Source organism: Halichoerus grypus, chromosome 2 (assembly GCF_964656455.1).
Source record: "Halichoerus grypus chromosome 2, mHalGry1.hap1.1, whole genome shotgun sequence".
In the NCBI taxonomy this organism is placed as follows: domain Eukaryota; kingdom Metazoa; phylum Chordata; class Mammalia; order Carnivora; family Phocidae; genus Halichoerus; species Halichoerus grypus.
The window spans coordinates 168,879,526-168,902,637 of NC_135713.1; the positions used below are offsets into that span (position 1 = coordinate 168,879,526).

The window sequence follows — 23,112 nt, forward strand, 5'->3', positions numbered from 1 at the left end:
ATCTTGGTTGGCCCCCAAAGGCCGCAGGAAGCGCCTGGATGGCTCCAGGTTCCAAATGGGGAGGTTGAGGCCGGCCGCAGGAGAGCTCCAGCCGGGCGGGGACGCAGCCTAGGAGCAGCGTGGCCGGCAGGGGGCTCTCCGCGCCGGCCTTCGCGGGAGGACGCGCCGGCAGCAACTCGCGCGGGTCAGAGGAGGAAAAGGGAAAATTACTGGAGCTCGGGGGCGGGAAGGGCTGCGTGACTGGGAGGAAGGCACTCGAAACTGTCGAGTCGGGCCGCTCGCGTCCGGACTCGCCCCCCGGCGCGGCTCAGGCAGCCCGGGAGAGGGGCGCCCAGGCCACCGCCGTCCCCCTCCCCTCCCCGGCCCGGTGTCTTCCCGCCGGTGCCGCAGCCCCGAGCGGGCGCCGCGGCCGGGGGAGGTGCCGCCGAGGGGCGGGCGGAGGGCGGGCCGGGGCGGGGCGCCGTCCGCTCGGCTCCGGGAGGCGGTGCGGCCGGGCGCTGGCCGCGTCCGCCCGCCGGGAGCCGCGGGGCGCGCAGCCTTCCTGATGTGTCACCAGCACGTGGAGCTAGCTAGGGCCGCGCGAGCGAGCGAGCGGAACTCCCCCAACTTTCGAGGGGTCTTGCCGCCCCGCTCCTTTCCCCGCAGCGCCAGGCTCGCGCTCCTTGGGGAGAGGGGCTGCAGCGGCCCCCAGGTCCGGGCAGGTTGAGCGAGGCCCCGGCTCCCGGCCCGGCCCGCGCGCGGGGAACCCGGGACGTCGGGGTGCAGGGCCCAACTCGCAGCTCCTTCCCCGACCCCCGGCGTCGGCGACACGGGCTCGGCGGTGCGGGAAGGCGCGGCCTGCGATGGGAGGCACCCCACCCGCGGCTCAGCCCCGGCCCTGCGCCCCCACGGATCTGAGCGCAGGTAACCGAGGCGGCGCGGAGCTGGGCCTCGGGGGCGCGGCGTGGGATCGTGGCGAAGTTTCTGGGCGTGTAACTCTAGCGCTCTCGGTTGGGAGTGCGGGGGTCGGGGAAGGCTTGGTCCCCGCACCTCCCCCACGCCCAGCATTGTCCCTCGGCCTGCGCCGCGGTGGCCTGGAAGCCGCGGCCCCGAACGTCGTGTAACCCTTCCGGGGGCTGGCTTCGGAGCCCGCGGGCCGAGGTCGGGCGGGGCGGGTGCCTTCTTTGGCGGACGCCGCTTGGGGGAAACCCAGGGCCTCTACGGAGCAGAGCGCCTTGGAAAGCGGGCGAGATCCAGCCCGAGGGAGCCCGTCTGGGACGCGCCCGCACCCCGAACTCGGAGACGCGGGGGAGCTGAGGGCTGGGTCTTTGCGGGCGAGATGAGGGTGTCGGTTCAACTGGCCTACAAAGTCCCAGTCCTCGGCCTCCAGGATCGGCGGCTTCTTCCAAGCTCCAGGCCGGCACGGCAGGAGCTCAGCGCCCAGGCGGGAGCGTGGATCCCTGCCGGAGGCCATCTCCCGGGACCACACTGGAGCGGGGGTGGCAAGGGGCGCTCGGCGCGGGCTCTCTGGGCAGATTCGAGGGATCCCTGTGCTTCGCAGGAACAGTGGGAACGTGCTCAGAACTTTAAGGCGGTCACTGTGTGCAGTCGGTGTCAGGTCCGTGTTCTTCGGGTGGAGCCGGTTCGCGCCCGGGCAGACGTGGAGTGGGGAGAGACAGCCTCCTGCTCCCCAGCTCCCCACACGCATTAGCCCACCAGGGCTTGTCCTGCCGCGCTTTCCAGGGCGGCTACCTTGAGCTTGGAAGTGGGGAGCATCACCCGATTTCTGGAGTTGTCCCTGGGGAGATGGGACGGGATGTGGGGGGTTTAGCCCCTGCCGCGCCGTTCCACCACCGTTTCTTCAAAGATGCGTCTTTGTGGGAGTGTTCTTTTGTTCCCTGATCTATGCAACGTAATGTTGACCGCACGAGTCCTCAAGTTTTATGCTTCTTAAACCCTCTGCCCACTGTGTTCTAGCCCCCCAAAAGAAAAAAGTCCACCAGCCCCGGAAACCTCGAGTTTGTTGGGTGTTGGAACTTTTTGTTTATTTTTGTTTATATTGTGTTTTGGCTATCTTGGCCGCGGGGGCCTTGGAAAAACATTTGGGAACTCGCAGTGAGGTGACCTGAACTGTGTGAAGGGCAAGCTGACAAAACAGGGCACCTTGGGCCCCCCTTCCACCTGGCTTTGGAAAACTGGAGAGTTTTCTAGAAGCAGGAGGAGGGTGAGGGAGAAAGCAGCCCAGCCAGGTTGGCCCACCTTTCTGGAAGTTGTACGGGGACCCCATCTGGAAGGTTTTTCCACAGGCTTCTGTGGGCTTAGTATGGAGTCGACTTTGCAGGAACCCAGGGTAGCCTCTGTCGGTGTTTTGGTGGCCATGTGGGGGCCTGAAGGGGGTGGTCAGGTATGTGGAGGGGAGCCCCATGGGCTGTGGGGTCCCTGAGGGCAAGGTTGGGCCCGTGAGTCCAGAGGGGGCACAGCCTTGCCACTGCAGTTGGCCTGTGTGTTTTCAAGTGTGAGCTTTGTCCTGCATGCCTTAGTTCGTGTAAGCACAGATGCCACAATTATGGGAAAAGTTTTGTTTGGTCATGTATCTAAATGCACAAGTATCTTAACAAATTCTCAGTTTTGAGGCAAAACAGTCTAGGAGAAGGCTGGTGGGACCTTCAACTGGAGGCCTTGCCCTATTTAAGAAAAACGGTCTCTTCTTCAGAGTACTGAACCAGGTTGGAAAAACAAAGTTCTCCCTTTGAACCCATGCCTCTCCTGGCCCTGAGGATGAGTATCTTAAATTAAATGAAGTGGAAATCTCCAGAATGTTACGTGGTCGCAGAACTGGGCTGGAGTGATGGGATGGCCGAGTTGGCTGATTTGCACCCACCCTGGAGGGGATGGACACGGGGATCGGGGACATAAATCCTGGGAATAAAGCATAAGGAGCCGGCAGTGTCCCCGGCCTCCCTGGCCTGGTTCAGGTGGCTGGCAGTTTTCCTCCAGCATAGTTAGGGCTGACCTGGGTTTTAGGGATTTTTAGGAAATGCCTTAGTGCTTCATTGCTTTGGGGGAAGTGAGTGATTACGTTTTTCCTTCTTGGGATTTTTCCTTTGCAAAGTGTGATTGAATCCGCTACACAGTGGGCTGGCCAGGCCTCCAGCAGCTGATTTGTGCTTTGATTTAAGCCGTTGTATTTAGGAATCGGGCTTTGGTTGAGAGCCTTTTGATTTTTCTGTCCCTTTTGAATTTTCATAGTTTCCTGAAACAGATGCCTCCCCGCCCCCCCCCCCCCCCCCCCGGGTCCATCCCTGTTAGCCGGGTACCTCTTGGCTCCGTAGGGAAAGTGACTGACATGGGCAGACTTGCATGTCTTGGAGCACTCTTCTGGAAGCAGCTAAATGCAAGGTGGAAAGCTGGTGGGAGGGAAGAGTTTCAACCAGACCCCCAGGGAGACCACGGAAGACTTAAAATCCAGCTGGACTCTTGGTCCTGCCTCCTGGGAGGAAACTTGGATTCCCTCAACTCTTAAGTAGATTGCAGCCTGGTGAATAATTAACCTCGCCCTTGTAGCTCCTTTTTTTTTTTTTAAAGAAAAATCAAATTCCAACCTATGAAAGATTAAAGATCCATTTTTTCCAGCAGGATCGGATTGGCAGAGGAAGCGTTGGGAGAACCCAGTCCTCTCATCTTCACCCTCAATGTCCTAGCAGCTCCGAAGTTCAGATACTTAGAAATACCTCTAGGGTTTCCCTGGTGGCCGTCCCTGGGAGTGGCCTCTGAGCTGCTTCCCCAAGTCTCCTTCCCGTGCCTTTGCGCAAAAGCCCAGCTTTCTGAACCCCCCCCCCCCCCGCAAAGGTCAGGATTCTGTCCCCTGCTTTGCGATTTGTGTGGCTCTCACTCCCGCACGGAGTGGATTTTGCTGCCAGGTCGTCTGCGGCTCTCTGAGCACAATAGTAACTGGCCTGTCTCTGTTCTTCTACACAAAAGAACAGCGCTTCTAATCTGTGACACATTCGTGAAAGAGTTGTCTCAGAAGCAAGAGGTCAGCTTGGGTTTTTCTGGAAGCAGCCTAGTGTGAGGGCCATGAAGACAGACCTTGGGTCCAGACAGGCTTGAGTTGGGAGTCCTAACTGCCACTTACCTTGGACCAGTAACTTCTCTGTGCCCATTTCTTCCTTTGTGAACAAGAGTTTGCTACCTACATCGTCACTTCGTGGTGAGGCTTATAGGAAAAATGGAGGTTCAGTGCCTGGCACACACCAGTGGACCTTTGACTGGTGCTCATCTCCTCGGCTCTCTTATTTGGAATCTGCATACGTGTCAGTTGAGAAGGGTGCAGAATGATTGAGACCTCAGGCTGGTGGGTCTGGCAGGTTGGAAGGTTGTCTCTATTGCTGTCTAACGTCTAGCCTTGGGCAAGTTACTTAACCCGCTGGGAACAGCAGCTTTGTAATCCTAAGGTGGGGATGATGCCTGGGAACCTCCTTCCCCCGGCTCAGGCTTTCTTGTCTACCAACCACGTGTAGGGGCCGGGGCGCCTAGGATTATAGCTGTAATACGGGCATGGTCCCTGGCTGCCCACTGGGATTTGCCCTCCAGCTCTGAGAGCAACTGAGTGGTATCGTTGAGTCCTCTTGTACCTGAGGCTGAGGCTCGGAGGGGGAGAGTCTTCCGCAGCATTTCATGGCTGGGTGTAGTAGGGCTTCCCAGGTTGGGAGCCAGAAAGCATGAGCTGTGGAATGGGAGGTGGATGGGGCTGGATTAGGCCGCACAGAGTCTTAAAGGACCCTGGATGTGCCGACGTGGCCACCTCGAACACCTGCTCTGCAGTACCTCCAGCCTGAAAGGCCCGAAGATTCTGGTTCTGACGCTGAGCACATTTCATGAAAGGGCCCCAGGAAGGATGAACTGCCACAGCTGCTTTTGGCTTGTGGCTCATTGACCCAGTGGGCTCACTAAATGCACTCTAGTGGGACCAGTGAAGCAGGGTACAGAATCAAAGTGGGGGTGTGGTGGTGGAAGGAAATAAGTTGATATTCCAAAATACACTGCAGGGTAATCAACACGGGAAATAAAAATCAGAATTTTGTTGGACTTCCTTAATTTTTTTTTTTTTATGGCTCAGTAATGTTTTGATTTTGTGTTTCAAACCAGTGATTGAGAGAGACCAGAATCTTTTCAGTGCTTTAGAGGCCTTCAAGCAGTGGCCTGGGCTCACAGACAGCCCCAGAGCAGGTGACTTCTCACCCACTGCGCAGCTCCCTCCCTCCTCCCTTTGGCAAGGTCTGGGGAATTTTGAAATCTGGGGAATTTTGAAATCGCCCTGTAGCCAGACCCCTTGTGTTTGCTGTCCAGGAGAACTGGGGAGGGAGGTGCTATGTGGAAAGAACCACCTCCTGATCTTAATCTCTGCTCTGCCACTCCGGGCTGAGAGTCCCCTTCTCTGTCCATGGGGGGGAATTGGACTGAATTCAGCATACCCCCCTGGTAGCCTTAACTTCTCTTCCACGATTTTGAGCCAGGAGGCACAAGGAGGGCACAAGGTTGGAACCTGGGGCTGCGGTTGGGAGGGGTGGGGAAGGGACTCAGAGTTGTGCAGCTGGGAAATTTGGATCAGTCTGTGAAGACTTTGTGGTTCATTCTCATGAAACTCACTTCCTCTCACTGGATTTCTGCCCTGGGGGGGTGTGGGGTTCAAGGGAAAAACTAGCTTCTCCTTCTTGGTGACTGAGGCTTTCATCCTGGTCTTCAGTTTTCTCTCTCCGTGTCCTTTGCAAGGTAGACCTCCCCCACTCTTCCTAAACACAAGGAAGTAGCATTCCTGCTTATCTGCTGATGGCACGTGGCTTTCCAGAGATTGGTGGAAGACCAAATCCTTTCCTGCTGGAGGCAGGCATTGGCGAAAGGGCGTAGGCTTTGCAGTTGGAAACCAGGCTCGCCCATGGACTAGCTGTGAGTGACTTTGGACCAGTGACATGCCTTCTTGGGACTCAGTTTTCCTGGCTGTGATGACACACGCCTACTCTGTTTGATCGGAGGATCAAATGAAAACACGTGTGTGAAAGGCCTCGTGGGTGCATGGTGGGAGGGGAGTACATGTAGCTGTTCTCAAGTGACACCATAGTTCATCCCAGGACCTGTGGGACCAGTGAAGAAACCCCAGTGAGATCAAGGAAAGATGACCAGAGCCTGGCAAGCTGCTTGCTGGCTTAATATCTGGGGAGAAAATATTGGGAGAAAAGCAAGTCCTTGCTGGGGGTGGGGGTGGGGTGGGGGCAGAAAAGCAAGTCATTGCTTCTTCAGGGAGACGTTCTGGGTACACCCTGGGGTGGGGGCGGGGAGTGTCTCTGACTCTGCCAGGGGTGGGCTCATGCAATCCCTGTGCTCCAGCCTATTTGAAGAGACAGGTTAGTAGAAGAGTGGAGATAACATTCTCTTGAATCCCTTCCTGCAGAGCTTGCTGTGGTGAGCTTAAAATCGTGGGGAAAAAAAATGTGTCTCTGCTCTTGGAACTTTGAGGGCAATTAAACAGATACTTGGAAGCAGGACTTGCATATGAGCAAAATGTTAGTCTCCGACTTGCCTGGCCAGACCACTGTATATCTGAGAAAAGTCAACCAGACCACTTGCTCCCAGCCGGTCCATGTGGAGGGTTCACCCTCCCCTGGCCTGAGTCTCCCTCTCCCCCTGCCTCTGCGCCTCCTGTGTCTGGTGATAGCAAGTGTTCATTGTCAGTTCTGGACGCACACTAACCTTGGCCAAATCACTGAATGTTAAACCATCTGGCAAAATATCACATTTCGACAATGGGCCCTTTCTATATTGATGAGGATAGAGAGGGGCAGCGCTGGATGCTGGAAACCCACTTAAGCAGTGACAGTGGAAAGGGGCAGGGTCCAGGATCCTGACTTGAATGTGAGGGGTGGGGATGGAGCAGGGGGGTGCTCCTTATAATAGAAGTAGGTTGGAGAACCAGCTCCCCATCTCCAGCGCCCAAGTGGGTGAAGGGGCTGCTGTCAACCTACCTTGGCATTCTCCCTTTGGTCCTTTCGGTGGATTTTGTAATTAGACAAGTTGTGACAAATATCCCATTGCCCTTTGGGCTGGGGAGTTGTGAGGACTCCTGCCTGGAAACCCAGCCTCGTTCACTGGGGAGCCATAATTAGGCAAGAGAACAGTTCTCGGGCCCTTGATTCAATAAAGACCCTTTTATGATGTTGGTTTTTCCCAGAAAAATAATACCACTTTGCCCCGTTTATTGCATTTAGATGTGTAATCATATTAGAGCTGAACAGCCCGGGGGACTGAAGTTACGCAGTTGGGGTTTTCACCAAAGCCTGTTACCGGGTCTTCAGAGGAAAACCGTGTCCTCGGAAAAAAAAGGAAAATGACAAGGAACATTTTTGAGGATCTTTCTCTCTTGGCATTCAAAGGATATTTTCTTCCATTAGGGTGAGAGGTGGCCCAGGATGAAGACCGGAAAGTGAAACTAACTAGAGTGGCCCATGTCAGTGCGGGCCCCTGGTGCTCTGGGCAGCCCCGCCTGTGCCCAGGCCATGCGTGCCCGGCATGGTCCCTCCTTGTCGGGCAAACGGTATTTGTCAGATGGGCAGCACGTGCCCTGCCGAGGGCTGGGGGAACTGCCAGAGAGGATGCCCGCGTCCTCTCCACCAGGAGTCGTGCTGTCCCAGCACGTCTGCACCGCGGTGGCAGGGCTGCGTGCGGGTGCTGGTGCTCACAGGTGGCAGTGCTCAGCCTCCCCAAGCCCCTCCCCCTGAAGGGCAGTCAGCCCTGACTAAATATAGTCCTGGAGGTCGCAGGCAGCTTTGGTTGGTTGGGAGGGTTGGCCTGGCCCCGCCCACGGCCGCTGGCCACGCCCCTCCAGGCCATCGGCTTCGGGAGGGATGCCCTGTCCAGGGCGCTCTCCAGCGTGCAGACCCCCTTCCGCGCCAGCAACCCCTCTCACCTTCTTACCCCAGACGTTTTGTCAGGCTCACCATGTTTCCCAATCGTGGAGTAAAACCCCTCCTAGAAATCCGCCCAGAGCCGGGGTAGGCAGAGCTCATCAGTAGAGCCCAGCACCTCTTTCCCAATTTGGGGTTTAGAAATCTCAGGCGATGAGGAAATTTCTGGGAGTCATTTGTAGGAGTGCTATGTTAAGAAACAGAGGGTATGACATTTCAGAATGCCGAAACCCTGTTGCATGAAAAGGGGGGAAATCCATTTAATTCCAGGACAGCTGATGGGAGTTATTGCTGAAATATTTTCCAGTTATCACCCTTTACTGCAGAAGCACTGCATTTTGTAGATGATTCCACTGTTTATAGATAATGGGTATTAAAATATTCTTCCGGTATGACTGTCGTAAGGTTTGAGGTTTTTGGTTTTTCAAACTTATAATTTAGACTTTCTGGATGTTTTACACTCTGGAAGAAGTGCTATTAAATTATATATACATAAAAATAATACGTAGTGGGGTTTTTTTTTTTTGTTTTTTTTTTTTTGCTTCTCCAAAGGAATATAATTAAAACATCTGAAACCAGATTATTACCTAATTAGTACATTTTTCTAATTAGCTGTTGGGAACTTGTGATGAGATAAATTATTGTCAATTTCCAAATGGAACTTTAGCCACAGAGGAAAAAAAAAATCATGTGTTTTCAGTTTTGGCTACCACCCCCTCACTTGCTCCCCGCAAAACACCTCGTGTACCTGCCCAGAAGGCAGCAACAGTGTCCAGACAAGAGTTTCATTTTCCTTATCTCAGGTAAATGGAGTTGGAAAATTATTCATCTGTGTCAGCTTCTCTCTGCTCCTGACAGTAGAGCAGGTCGATGAAGGCAGGGTTTAAATACTCCTTTTTGACATTTGTCAGCAGAAATGTTAGTGGCTGTTCTTTGAGGAAAGAAGTTCTGGTGATAGTTCATTCAGTCCGTGTTCTCGGCACGCCTCGTGTGTGCTCGCTTTGTGCCCGGTGGCCACGGGGGCAGTCTGCAGGGGTGGGGATCTCCAGCCAAGAGCGGGGAATGAAGCTGGGACTCAGCTTTTGTCCTTTTTAGCTCTTCACAGGTGCAGGCTCCCGGTCCTTACCTGGAATTCTGAACGCCAAAAAAACCCTGCAAACCGAAAGTTTGTCGTTATAACTAATTTCATGGGAAAGCCTGACCCACACAGACTTGAGACGGTGAGAGTCTCTATTTCTCTCGGGAAGTGTGAATATCCATGGGTTTCACTGCAGAGATATGGATGTGTTTAATTAGGGGTGCTGCCCTGCTGGGGTGTGGCCAAACAGGTGGTATGTGCACCTCATGACCTTTTTAAACCCTGGAAAATTCTGAGATACATACAGTCTGAGGGCTCCAGTGGGGAGAGTGCAGCTCTGCACGCGAGGCCAGGGTTAGAGCCCCAGCCTTTCTGGGGCATGTTTTTCCTTCAGCACACCCAAGCAGCAGGCCTCGCGGTCCTCCGAGCCCTTCCCTCACCGGGCCTTAAGCCCCATGAGGGCCCAGAGGTTTTGCTCACTGTTGTATTCTCTCTGGAGCATACTGGGTACTGAGTGAATACTCACCAGAAGCTGGCGTCGGTGAACTTCCCTGTGAGGGGCCAAATAGGGTTACTCTGTGTGGCAACTCTACTCTTCTGTTGCGGTGTGAAAGCAGTCACAGATCCTACCTGAATGAGTGCACCTGTGTTGTACTAAAACTTTAGATATAAAAACTAGAGGTGGTCTGGGTTTGGACCACGGGCCCACAGTCTGCCAACTCCCGTGAGAAGGATAAATGCATCTTTAAAGGGAGACTCTTCTTTTCCATACTGTTAGCTGAGCTGTCTGCATGCTGTCTCTGCTTGTCTTGTTTCTCTCCCCCATGGAGTCTCCCTTAAAGAGATAAAAGTTGTGGCTCTGACGGCCAACCCACGCCTGCCTTTGGCTCCTCCAGATGGTCTGGAGCTGTGGACGAGAGGAGGGCGCTGCCTCCCCAGACCAGCCTCATTAGCAGCAGTGGGTATTTGTGTGGACAGATGCATTTAGGCCCCGGGCCAGCCTTGCCCAGGGGCACTTGGACCTCCACTCACTGATGAGTTTTTTTTTTTGCCTGGGGGGGCGGGGCGGGGGGAGCCGAGCCAACCCCAAGGCACACTGGCCGATTGGCATCAGGCCAGGCAGGGCTGGAGAGTTTGGGCAGGGGGGCGTGGGGATTTGAAGGGGTGAGTGTAAGCATTTAGGAGCTGAGGTGTTCTTAGCAAAAGAATTTCTGGCTGAGAGAGATGGGTTATCATAAACCCAGGGACTCTGATGGATGAGTTTCAGGTCTCCTGGCTTTGTTCATCCCAGCCTGTGAACAGCCAGCAAGGGCGGATGGGGCCAGCGAGTCCAAGAAGGCTTTCTGCTGCAGCAGAGGCTCTGGTCCAGTGGAGCCCTCAGGCTCCCACCTCCAGAGCAGCTGTCCTGGGGCTGACTGGGTAGGTGCTGGAAGGAGGGCCTGCAGAGCCCACTCCCCTAAGTTGGAGCACCAGCATCCCTCCACCTGGCCTGACCCAGCTTGCTCTGCCAGGGAAGATTGTGGCCTGACTTGAAGCGTGCTTGGCCTCTCCAGGCCCCAGGGCCAGACTGCCTCAGCCAATCCCTGCCTCGGGCCCCAGCATCCCTGTCTGTGTGCTCAGTAGCTTCTCCAGAGGAGGGGTTCCCCCAAGACATTTCAGGACTGTTGCCCTCTGCCTGACCACTTCCTTCCCTCGTCAGGGTGGGACTGGCACATACTTTTCTTTCTAAAGCAAATTCCAAACAAGGGCTGATAACTCTTGGTTGGCTTTTCTTTTTCCTTCCACCATGGTTTTGTGGGTTGCTGGCTATTTTAGGGACGCCACATTCAGCGTGGAGCTCTTCACTCTGCAGCTTGTCTGAGAGCCTGGATGGCTTTTCAGTCCCCAGCAGCGGGGTGGGGGTGGCGCAGGCCCCCGGTCATCAATGTGTGATCAGCACAGGCCAGGCTCAGGGAAGGCCCGAGGACCAGGAATGGGTGAGCTCCGCTGTCAGCCATGCCCAAGTGGGTCACTTTCACATGCCTAGCATGGCTGGGGGGCGTCCTCTGGCCACGACCCGGGGCAGCCCCCCACCCCGACCCCACTGCCTGCCCCATGGTGAGTGGATGGCCTGAGCGGTGGTTCTTAAGCTCGGGTGTCCCCGAGCATCACACAAGGAGCCTGTCTGCGATGCAGACTGGGCCCCCAGAGCCACCATTGGTGATGCGTGCGAGTGACTGGGATGTATGTGGTTTTAGGACTGCGCTGCCAGGGGCCAGTAGGTAAAGCAGCTTCACAAGCAGGGGCCCAGGGGGAGCAGGGAGAAAGAAAGAACGTGGCCGGGGGCAGGAAAGGTCGCCCAGAAGAGAGAAGCTGAGTCTAGAAGAACACAGCAGGGGGTGGGTCAGGATGGCTCACCCCGATGGAATGCTTTGTGCCAGGCAGAGTTCTAAGCCTTTGACGGGCACGAACTTCAATCCTCCCAGCCGCCCCTGAAACAGGTAGTTACCCGGATCTCGCAGAGGAGCCGACTGAAGCGCAGAGGGGTTGGTTAGCCCAGCAAAGGTTCTGTGGCTGCAAAGCTGGGAGCTGGTCTCACCCTCTCGCTCCATCCGCCGTGGAGCCAGGGCACCCCAGGCGGCGGGACCGGCTCACACGGAAGTTGTGCAAACTGCAGGCTGGAGCTTCTGAGCGGGCCAAGCCCGATGCAGTCGTGGCATCAGATGGTTCAGATGGCTTCGGTCCTCGTGTGTGGGGGACAGCTTGGGTTTTGCCGGAGGAGCGTGTGGCTGTGATGTTGGTTAGGGCAGAAGGCTGTGGGCAAGAGGACAGTTGTCATAACATAGTCGGGCGAGGGTGAGGCCATGGCCCGGCGGCTGGGTTTCTGGGCACACTTCCTCTCGGTCGGAACAAGGAAGGACCGGTGGTGTGGGGCGAAGGCACGGCCGTCGTGCTCACTGGGCAGCCAGGTCTGTGCCCGGACCTCCATCCCGGTTGCTCTTCCCAGCGGGGAGGAATTCTCCAAGACATGAGTCTTTGGCAACTTCCAGGGGGTCCTGGCCCAGCCCCCGCCCTTGGGGTCTGAGGGGAAGGGGGAAACTGCTTTGAGAGAGTGATACACTTCTGTCAGGAACCTGCTAAGTGCTTTGTATACTTCCCTTTGGTCCTTATACCACCCCGCGTAGTGGGCTGCTTATTCCTGTTCACAGATGTGGAAGGCAAGGCACAGAGAAGCTAGGTAACTTATACCCGGTCACACAGCAACTAACCAGAGCATGCCACCGGGTCTGTTTTCACCACAGTGGGGCCACACAGCACAACTAGTGACAGGCCCCCGAGGAGTGCATGCCGTGTCAGGCTGGGGTAGGTTCCAGCTGAGCTGGGGCCCTGGCTGGGATGGCCTGGCTTCAGGGCACAAGTTAGCCATGGGTGGGTGGCATTCTGCACCACAAGGTTCCGAGGAGTCAAAAGCCCAGGGTCTGTGGAGGGGAGCCTCTGCCACCCCAGAGGCCTGCCCAGACTGGGGTGGGTGGGCAGAAGGGCTCATCCTTCTGTAAACCAGGCTCTGATTCTGGAAGCCCTTTTCATCCTCCCATAAGAAAAGAAAGGGGTTACCATCCTCTCGCCTTTCTTCTTGGCCACTTTCTGACCATCCCCTCACCTTACCCCCCGTTTCTGCCCACCTGCACTTCCCAGCAGAGCCTGTCAGCTGGTTGATCGAACCTGAAAACCATCCGGGACATACCAGCTGTCTTTGCCCATCATAGGGTGTGTTTGTAGGGCTCGGGGACCTGTGTTCCTGACTCGCGCCCTCCTGACGCTGTTGCCTCTTCCAGAACCCACCTCCGAGGAAGTGGGCAGAAAGTGCTAGAGCAGGGGAAGGCTGCACAGAGATCCCCGTTCACACAGCAGCTCCCCCCACGGCATGCTGGGTCTCACACGCTGCACCCTCTTGCCTCCCGCCAGGGACAGAGGGCCAGTGACCGTCGGCTTTTCAGGAGCTGACCCTTTGGTTCCTAGAAGAGAGCTGAAATTCTCTTACTGCCTCTGGAAGGGGAGAGATGGTGGGAACTTAGTTCCTATTGGGCCCATTTTAGGAGTCGAGCCGCTATGACCGCCCCCCACCCCATACTCTCCTCTCTACCCGGACCTAGCCTGGCCTCCCAGGAAGTCTGGAGCTTACTTGCCTGCATACCCATTGCACGTTCCCATCCCATGTCAGGCCTGTGACTTTCCCCCGCTTGTCAGGAGCTCAGTCTCCACAAGATGGGTCCACACCCCACAGGGGACGACAAGGGCCAGGTAGATGACCCTTCTCCCAGGTCTTACCACATTCCCTGGTTCTTGGGACTGCGCTCAGCCACTTGGGATTCCTGTGCATTCTGGTCCACCGCTCTCCGGGGGCAGAAAGCCCTGGGTTTAGAGTTGGCTCGGGGTGAGCAAAGGCTGCTCATTCCTGGGCATGCTGTGGGGCAGTGAGGCTGGCCACCCACCAGGCCACACCTGGGGGAGAGTCGTGCCACCGTGGGGACCCAGCAGCTACCCTACCCGCCACAGAGCCTTCAGGGGCCAGAGGGTGGTGGGCCAGGGTCAGGTGAGGGTCAGCCATCTCCACCTTGGCTCCCCTGGGCCAGCCAGTGGACTGCTTACTTACCTGGAGAGTGTTCAAGGACAGCAAGAAAAATGAGGGACTTTCAGGGGCAGCTGTGTTTTCTGACTCAGTCATAATGCCCCTAAAAATCCTTATTGTTCTTGCAGTGTGCATCGGGCCGCCAAGCCACCCCTCCTCGCCCACCTGGCCGCTCTGGGACAGGAAGGGCTTCCTGGGGGCCGATTGGGATGTCCTCCTCCATCCTCTTGAAACGAGAGGGTATTATTAAAACAATTCTGTTCGGATGGTGCGTTGATTTGCATATATTTTTACAATTTTTTTTTTTTTTTTTTTTTTTTTTGTGGAGGATTAGGGAAGGCTGAGCATTGAGATAGTCCTGCGCAGATTAGAACTCAGGAGAATACAGAGTCTCCCCAGTTTGTGTGCGGTGAAGGTTCTGGGAGCCCGGCTGCATGTGTGGGGCCCAAGGATGGGCGCCTTTTGGGCCAGTTATGTCAAGAGCAGCAGTGTTGGGCTTGCCCGGATACTCACCTCTCCTGAGAAGTTGGAACTGTTTAGGGGCAGGAAGTTGTACTATGTTTTAAAACAGAGGGAGCCCAGCTCACTCCCTGAGCGCCATTTTGAAAATACACTCCCCGGTGGATTCAAAGGGCTTCTCCCCACCAACCCCCGCTGTGCCCCGGGAGCTTGCTTTTTCTTGGCTGGATGTTCTCTATCCCAGTTTCACCTTCTGGGGCTCCTTACTTCCCAGCAGATGCCCCCACCCTCACCTTTTCCAGCCCACCCCACAGATATGTTAGCTGAGCCAAGGCCTTGTCTTGAGTGGAGTTAGGGTTGCTTGCTGGGGGGTTGTCAAGAAGAAATACCAAATTTATGACATGTCCCCCTCAGCGCAGGAACGCCAGTTCACAAGAATGTCCCTAGATCCCAAAGCAACAGAGTCTTCCCCCTACCCCCTGCCCCCCAGCTGAGGCTGAGCAGGTGGCCTGCCCATGCATGGATAGACAGGGAGATGAACAGGCAGCAAGCAGGACTCTGAGCTCCTGAGGTCCGCCCCAGGGCTCGTCGACCTCACAGGTCAGCAAGGGAAATTAATCCTCTAGGTATTTCTTGGGTTTCCAGGTGCAAACTCACAAGCTCCCGTCACCAGAGAAGATGGCTGTTTGCAGAACCCTGACCACATGATCATCCTTCCGGCCACCCTGGCCCCTTGCTCCCTAGGCTCTGGTCATCCTAGCTGGGCCTCCACACCAGCTTTCCCAGAGACCATTTTTAAAGGGCTGGGTTTGCTCAGGAGCCTCAGCATTCTTCTGCCCAGGAGAAGGGACAGCGTCAAGGTAAAGGTTCACGTGAGGTTGGGGGTGGGGGGCAGGGTACACAGTGATGTTTCTCACTGCTTGGTAAGAGGTGGATGGGGCTTTTGCGAAATGAGATTCTCACCACCTACGATGGTCCTAGGGTGCTTGGTCATTCCTCATAGCTAAGTGTTTGCTAACTTTAAATCAGTTGTCCCTCCCTGAGGCCCCTTTGCCCTGCCCTTCCATCCCCCACAAACCTCCTTATTCCTGAGTGTGCTCCTCCTTCTTTACACAAAACACTTGCCAAAAAAATAATAATAATAATAAATTTTTTTAAAAAGGTCCTACATGAAAAATAAAGCTGAGTACTGTTTTCTCCCCCAACTATAAAAGAACCGCCTTCCACTGTAGAGCATTTCAAAATACAGAAGGATGAAAAGGCTTATAAAAATGCCCATGCCTAGAGATAATGTCTGCTAATGAAATAGATCCTTCCAGCACTTTTCCCCTATGTGCATAACACCCCCGCCCAGTTAGCAGGATTGGGGCTTTTAAAAGGCGTGAGGCTTATAACCCATTTGAGCCATGGCCCTGTGCCCTTGGGAGCCAGAGTCTCTCTTTTCTTTCTGCCAAGTGGGAAGGGCCAATCGCCTGCAGCCGGGAAGCTCAGAACTCTCAGGCGGGCGGCGGGTATTGGAGCCACACTAGGTCTCTCTTCTGAACCAAGATTGATGAAGTTGGTGAGGAGTCTGGAACTGCAGGCTTTGTCCTGTTGGATCTCCAAGTGAGCTGCGGCACTGCTTCTAGACTCTGGTGACACTAAGAATCTGGGGAGCCTTCTACAAATGTCAGTGCCCATCCCTCCTCCCCAGAAAGGCAGGTTGGACCTGCGGTTGCCAGGGATGGGGGACAGAGTGCACCTAGGGACTGGTGTCTCTGTCTGCTGTTCCTCGGGAGAACTCCCCAGCTACATGGCCACACGTTAGAGCTGGAAGATTCTTGCGGCTCTGCCTTCAGAGTCTGCTCGAGGAGAGGTGACCATTGGCAACTGGCCGAATTTCACGTCCGATACTTCCTCTGCCGCTCAGAGTCCTCTTTGGATCTCCATTGTATAGGATGGGCTGAGGCACAAGTGATCAGGAGACCCCCTGGAAGATGCAGCTAGGATGTGGCAGAGCTGGGGTTCAGCGCTGTAGCTTCTGGCTCCTGAGGCCAGTGGTTTCGGTAATAATTACTTATAATGAGCATATGGTCCTAACAAGCATATCATGATGCTTACTAATACTGAAGCCTTTGGTCATCTAGTAACTGGAGGTGAGTGGGTGGGTGCTACTGTCTCATGGAGGAGGTATCTGCACCCCAGGGAGGCTGGGTTCCTGTCCCTGGGTCTTCCTGATGTGAGTGTGCACCTGGCCGGTATGCGCCCACAGCTGCCCCCATTCAGCCTGCCATGTGGCCTGGGATCCAAGTTCTGGGCAGGGCAAGATTTAACCCCATTTTCAGAACACACCAGAGGCGTGGCCTAGGTGGCGCAGCTGGGGGGTTGGCAGAGGCCCCTGGTTCCCTGCTCCTTGCCTGGACAGAGGTGTCCAGGAAGGAGCCCAGCCTGCATGGGGCTTGCTCATCTGGGCCCCGCTCTGAGCTGGCAGGCCTCAGGGTCAGGACCCCTGCTGGGGGTGCCTAGGTCTCCAGAAGGCTGTCCCTGCCCCTCCCTCTTTCCTACAGAGCTAGCCTCCAGGAGCCTGGCTGGAGGGCCACCTGGGCAGGCTGCCAATGCAGGGAACTCATGGGCAGGCGCATTGTGAGCTCCAGGAAGCGGTCGGCTGTTCCTGGGCCAGTCTGCAGAGCTGGAGGGCCAGCCAGCCTCAAACATGATGGGTGGAGCCTGGAGCTGAGAACACTACTTTCCCAGAGCCCAGCAGCTCTGGGCCAGGCCCACGGGCTTTCTTGGGCAATGAGGGCCTGAGCCTCGGCCACGCCCTCCCTTCTTGGCCTTGGCTCTAGTCTGGCTCTCCCCCTGCCCCCCACCAGCTATTTTGCAGCAGACTGCCCACTCTTGGCAATGACATCCATTTAACCTGCTTCCCAGAAAACAGGATGGTTGGGCAGGCAGACTCAGCCAGCACCTTGGTGGGAAACAGGGCGGTGGACCTCAGCTCAGGCTTTTCTTGCCCATGCTCCTTGGGGGACTGGGTTGGGAGATGGCCCTGAGCTGCCTTGGCTTACCTGGGTCAGAAATAACCTCAGCTCAACTCCCAGCCTAGAGCGATGAGGCTGAGGCCAGAGCTTTGAGCTCCTGGAGCTGGGGAGTGGGGAGGGACAGGTCTTTGCCCAGGAGTCTGATCAGGGGCAGCCATTTAGCTGGGGGCCCTGGGTAAAGCCCCCCACTACTGAGTCTGTTGCCTCATTTGGTTGGTGGGCATAATAGTGCCCTGTAGAAATGTGTCTGAATATAAGGCTTCTGAATACACATATGAAGTCGTTGCTCCCTTTCTCGCCCCTTCCAGGAGGACACTTCAACAGAGAACCCTGGGAGGTGTCTGGCATGGAGAAGATGCTCCCTTAATGTAGTTGCACTGCTCAGGAAGTAAGGTTTGGGTCTCAGTGTATTGGATGGTGCCTTCCGTCCTTATCTCTACTAAGATGACCTTTCCTTCCGCTTCCTCTCTGGCCCCCCTGCCCTGGCCAGACCCTGGAGGGATGGTGGCTCTGGCTTGAGATGCTGCATTCCTCTCAGGTCGGGCCCGCCGAGACCCAGAGCCCACGGAGGCCTCCTTCCCCTCCTTGACGTTCGTCTTGCAAGTCCGGACGCCAACTCCAAGGCGGTTCCGTCTGGGCCTGGGCCAGAGTAGCTGTGGCAGAGTGCTCCTCCCTCCCGCGCCAGCCTCCTTGGGTGCAGACAGCCAAGCACAGGCAGGAGGGGCCTTCTGTTTGCCTTGGCTGGTGGAGAAGAGATTAGTGCTCGCTTTCTGTTTTGACTCTTGTATCTAACTAACAGGCAGGTCTGTGACGTCACAGAAAAGCACACTTGAGCCTTGAATGAGTTTGGGGCCCGTTCCTAATGCCTGGCCCCTGTAGAGGTGGCTGGAGGTAGGAATGGGCGATACCACCACCCCCTGAGGATGTGGAGAAATGTGATGGCCAACTGTCAGCTCTCCCTACCCAGCGTCCATGGCTCTTTCTCCTGATAATGCCTCTTCCCCTTCAGAGGATCACCTCTCACCCACCCCGACTTTAGAGGCAGGCATGGATCCCAGGATGGACATGGAGACTCCCTCTTGGACGTTTTGCAGCAACTATGGGGAAAGAGGCATTTGTTTTTCATGGGATTTGCCAGGTTGATGGAGCTGCTGGTGGCCATCCTGTTCTCTACTTGAGGTCGAAGCCAACAAAGAGGAAAAAGCACATAGATGGAGAGAATATGCTGTCTGGACATCAGTAAGCCCCTGGATCCAGTCATGCCTGAAGCTAAATACACCTCTGGATTAACCTCATTATATGAGCCAATGCATTTCTTTTTTGCTCAAATCATCCTGAGTTGGGTTTCTGTCATAGAAAGGGTCCTAATAAAGCAGTATTTTTCTTTGGTCTCATTAAAAAAAAAAATCAGTTCTGAGATAAACTTTACATGCAATAAAACCTACCCATTTTAAGTGCCCAAGTCGTAACTTTTATCAAATGTGTACCCCCTTGTCACTACCCCCGCCATAGAGAACGAGAACATTTCAAGCCCCAGGACAACCCCTAGGACCTGCCTTGGTTGTAGAGATTGATTTTGCCTTTTCTAGAATTTTATAAATATTATCATTTAGTGTGTACTCTTGTGTGTCTGGCTTGATTCAACATGTCTTTGAGATTCATCCATGCTGTGCGCCTCAGTAGTTTCATGCCTTAACTACTGAGACACCTTCCACTGTAGGGATGTACCAGTTTGCTCAGCCATCTGTCAGATGGTGGACATTTAGGCTACTTCCAGACTGTGACTAGTACGAATAAAGCTGTTTTGAACACTGAACACAAGTCTTTGTGTAGGCATACATTTCCACTTTTGTGCCTAGACATCAGTCTCATTTTACAGTTGAGGGGACCAAGGGTCACAGGGGTAGAATGACTTGTCCAAAGTCACACGGCTGAGGGATCCTCTGGCTTGCACCGGGAACACAAGTAGGGCAATGATGTAGCTCGGGTGCGTGGGTGTTCTTAACGACCTGGGACTGCTTGGGGAGGGGCCTCGTGGAACCCTGGTGCTCAAGGACGTCCTTGCCGGGAGGGATGGTCAGGACGTTCTTTATCTTTTCGTGTCATTTATTTCCGCTTGGATTCCACCCTGTGAGATTATATCTACTAAACAGACTGCATTCGTGAAGCCGGAATTGACTTTCCCAAACACACAAAGACGCATCCAGAACTACCTGGGCTGATAATCACGGAATAAGCTTGTATGAAGATTTGGAGTTGAAATCACTCCAGCCCAAACAAGAGACCTGCTCTTTCTTTTTCTGGCGTGGGACTAACAAATCATGGCCCCATCCCTGTAGTCGGAGGAGTTCAAGTTGTTAAGCCCTGATTTAGTCCCACGTCTCCTCTCACAAGTGCTTCAGCCAGATCTGTCCCTCCTGGTCTTCTCTCTGCTGAGGTCAGCCCTTGGAGATCAAGTGTACATGCGGTGAACTCAACAGGGGTCAACTCCCTAGGGACTCAGAGCCATCCCTGGGTCCAACTGTGCCAAAGCCAAATGCGCCTCTGGGCTTTCCTCTCCTTCATTTGAGCCCGAAAGAATCCTGGCTAATACAGCTTAGCCAGTACCGCACCCTTCATGAAGCTTTCCCCAAGTTCTCCAGGCAAAGTCAACGCACGGCCAGTCCAGTTCACCTCCTGGGGCGGGGTGGTGGTGGTGCAGACACTGCTGAGTACTTCACATGCATTATCTCAAGTCTTCTCAACAACCCTAGGGGAGATGCTGTTATCCCCATTTTACTGCGGGGGAAACCGAGGCATGGAGACGTAGGTGTATCATAAGATGCGGAATGCGGGGGTATCACGTGCATCTCGTGCCTCTACAGATTCTATCTGCTTCCCTGTCCACCAGACTCCTGGCTTCTTGCTCTGCCTCTGCTGGGGCTCTTCCACCCTGAAGCTGACCAGCTGTCTCCCCACAGGCTGACCCTTTCCGGGCCACATCCCAGTGTAAAGGGTCTGGCTCCCACGTGGCCACCAAAGGGGCTAGAGAGCACACCCCTGAAGCATGGAGGGAGTTCGTTCTCAGGGACGCACTCTGAGCAGTAGGAGACGAGGTGGGAGGACAGATCCCTCGCCTCCCTCCCTTGGACCATTTGAGGCACGTTTCCCACGTAAAGCAGTGACCACGTGGTTCCACATCACCTCGTATCGCTTCCCGTCCTCCCCTCCATCCCCTCTCTTTTCCCTCCCTCTTGCTGCCCCGCAGTTCCCCCTCTAAGTCAGCAGCACTCAATCCCCAACCAAAGGCTCCATTTCCTGGGGAGCACAGGCAGCGTGGCTCCGGGGTCTGCACTACACTGTTGCAGAGAACGTGGGACCAGAGAAAGATGCATTACAGCATCGCCCTGGGATGGGGAGTAGGTAGGGGGACAGGGACAGTGCCAAATTCATCAGATCATTCCCCTTTATCTCCCCCCCCCAACCCCGCAAGCCATTCACTGCGTTTCATCTGTCAAATCCTGACCTCCCCCTGTATTCAAGAGCCCCACTAACCTCCATCTGGTAGAGAAGAGTCCGTGCTCCTTGATCCCCCACTTACTAGTAGGTGATGCTGCAAAGGTGCTCAGCCTCTCCGCGCCACTTTCCCCACCTGTAAAATGGGGACAAGAATGGTCTTACCACAGAGGACTGTTGAGAGGCTTAACTGACACTTGGTTTTGTGCCTGGCACATAGTAGGCGTAGACACCATTGTTGATGCTCTCTGTTCAATGTCACCTCTTCCAAGTACAGCCCTGCTCTCTTGAAAATCGCCCTCTTCCATTCTCAGTCCCTACTGAGTATATAGGGCTGTCCCCCACACCAGCCCCATGCCTGTCACCAGACCCAGGCCAATCAGCACATCCCAATATTGACCTCAAGTACTGGTTCAGGCCTGGGCAGGAGACCCAAGTGGGAGTGGTCCTTGTCACAGTGTCCTGGAGTTTCTGGAACAATAAAGAAAGAGGTGCTTGCTCTTTGCTGAGATCATTAGCTTGGAGCTTTCAGAGGCCATTTTTACTATTTTGGCCATTTGAGAATGATGTCAGAAGACAGCAGAGCCCAGAGGTGGAGCAGGACACAGAATGCTAATGATGTCTTTGGAGCTCCTGCAGCCGGTCATGGCAGAAGCCAGTTAACCCCTGGTATTTTTAGGAATTAACACACAAACCGAATTTCTGTGTTTTATTGGCTTCAGCCAGTTCAGGTTGAGTTTCTATGACTTAAAACTGAGGTGGTCTTGACTAATCCAGTAGGTTCTCTATATAACTGCTGTTGTTATTGCAATTAATATTATTATTACAAATGCATCACCAGGAAGATGCAGCCATGGGGATGCCTAGGCCAGGTTCCTCCGGGGCCTATTGCTGCTCTCCACACATTATACCCTGGATATCAGCTGCCTGGGCGTGGGGGGATTCATGTTTGCTGCTGATATATCCCAGGTAACTGGTGTCCGCCACAGGGTAGGTGGGCTAATAGACGCCTGTTGCATGAACAAGTGAGGTAGGCCCATCGCCCACTGCCTCCTCCACTGTGCCCTGCCTTCCAGCCCCCTTGCCAGGTACACATTTTGCCCTCTCTGCTTGTCCCTGGCCACTGTCCGAACGCACTGTGGTGTCTGCCAGGAGGCCATCTTGGCAAACCGAACTGTTGTTCTCAGTGTCCTTCTGAGGGCCTCATTCATCCCTTTACCTGTTCAGATAGTGTTTTTTTAAAAAAATCTTTATCAAAAGTGTCCATTATAGACTCCTATCTTACACCGCTCACACAAATTAACTCAAAATGCTTTAAGGACTTCACTGTAAGGCCAGAACCCATAAAACACCCAGAAGAAAACATAGGAAAAAAGCTCCTTGACATGGGACTCAGCAATGATTTTTGGGATCTAACACCTAGAGCACAAGCAACAAAATAAAAAATAAACAAGCAGGATTACATCAAAGCAAAAAGCTTCTGCACAGCAAAAGAAATCATCTGCAAAGTAGAAAGACAACCTACAGAATGGGAAAAAATATTTGCAAATCATTTCTGATAAGGGGTTAATATCCAAAATATATAAAGAACGCATGCACCTCAAGAGCGAAAAAACAAGAAGTTTAATTTAAAAACAGGCAAAGGACCCAAAGAGACATTTTTCCAAAGAAGACTTACAGATGGTCAACAGGTACATGGAAAAGGTGCCGAACATCACTCCTCATCAGGGAAACGCAAATCAAAGCCACAGTGAGGTACCGCCTCACACCCGTCAGAGTGGCCGGCATCAGGAAGACGAGAGATAACAGATGCTGATGAGGATGTGGGAAAAGGGGGATTGTAACCTGGGGCAGCCACTGTGGAGAACAGGATGGAGGCTCTTCAAAAGATTAAAAAGAGAAATACCATAGGATCCAGTAATTCCACTACTGGGCATTTACCCAAAGAAGACAAAAACACTAGCTCGAAAAGATACATGCACCCCTGTGTCTATTGCATTATTTATGGTAGCCAAGATATGGAAGCCACCTAAGTTTCTGTCAACAGATGAAGGGATAAAGAACATGTGGTATATATACACAATGGAATATTACTCAGCCATAAAAAGAATGAAATCTTGCCATTCGTAACAACATGGATGGACCTAGAGGATATTATGCAAAGTGAAGTCTGAAAGACAAATACTATATGATTTCACTTATAGGTCAAATCTAAAAACAAAACAAATGAACAAACAAACCAAAAAACAGACTCTTAAATACAGAAAACAAGGTGGTGGTTGCCAAAGGGAGGTGTGTGTGTGTGGGGGGGGTGGGCAAAATAGGTGAATGGGATTAAGAGGTACAAACTTCTAGTTATAAAATAAATCATGGAGATGAAAAGTACAGCTAGGAAATATAGTCAATAATATTGTAATAATGTTGTATGGTGACAGATGGTGACTACACTTATCATGGTGAACTTTGAATAATGTATAGAATTGTCAAATCACTATGTTGTACACCTGAAACTAA

The 23,112-nt window shown here is 54.0% G+C and overlaps 1 long non-coding RNA gene across 3 annotated transcripts; it reads left to right on the forward strand.

Moving 5' to 3' along the window:
* Positions 1-518: 518 nt before the first annotated feature.
* Positions 519-18,924, forward strand: LOC118534245 (uncharacterized). Of its 3 annotated transcripts, none has more exons than XR_013446095.1 (4): positions 519-903; positions 13,753-13,892; positions 14,729-14,943; positions 17,412-18,924. It is a non-coding gene; the product is annotated as an uncharacterized LOC118534245 (long non-coding RNA). The 3 variants fall into 3 exon arrangements; XR_013446096.1 differs by lacking the exon at positions 519-903 and adding an exon at positions 5,339-5,516; XR_013446098.1 differs by lacking the exon at positions 13,753-13,892.
* Positions 18,925-23,112: the final 4,188 nt, after the last annotated feature.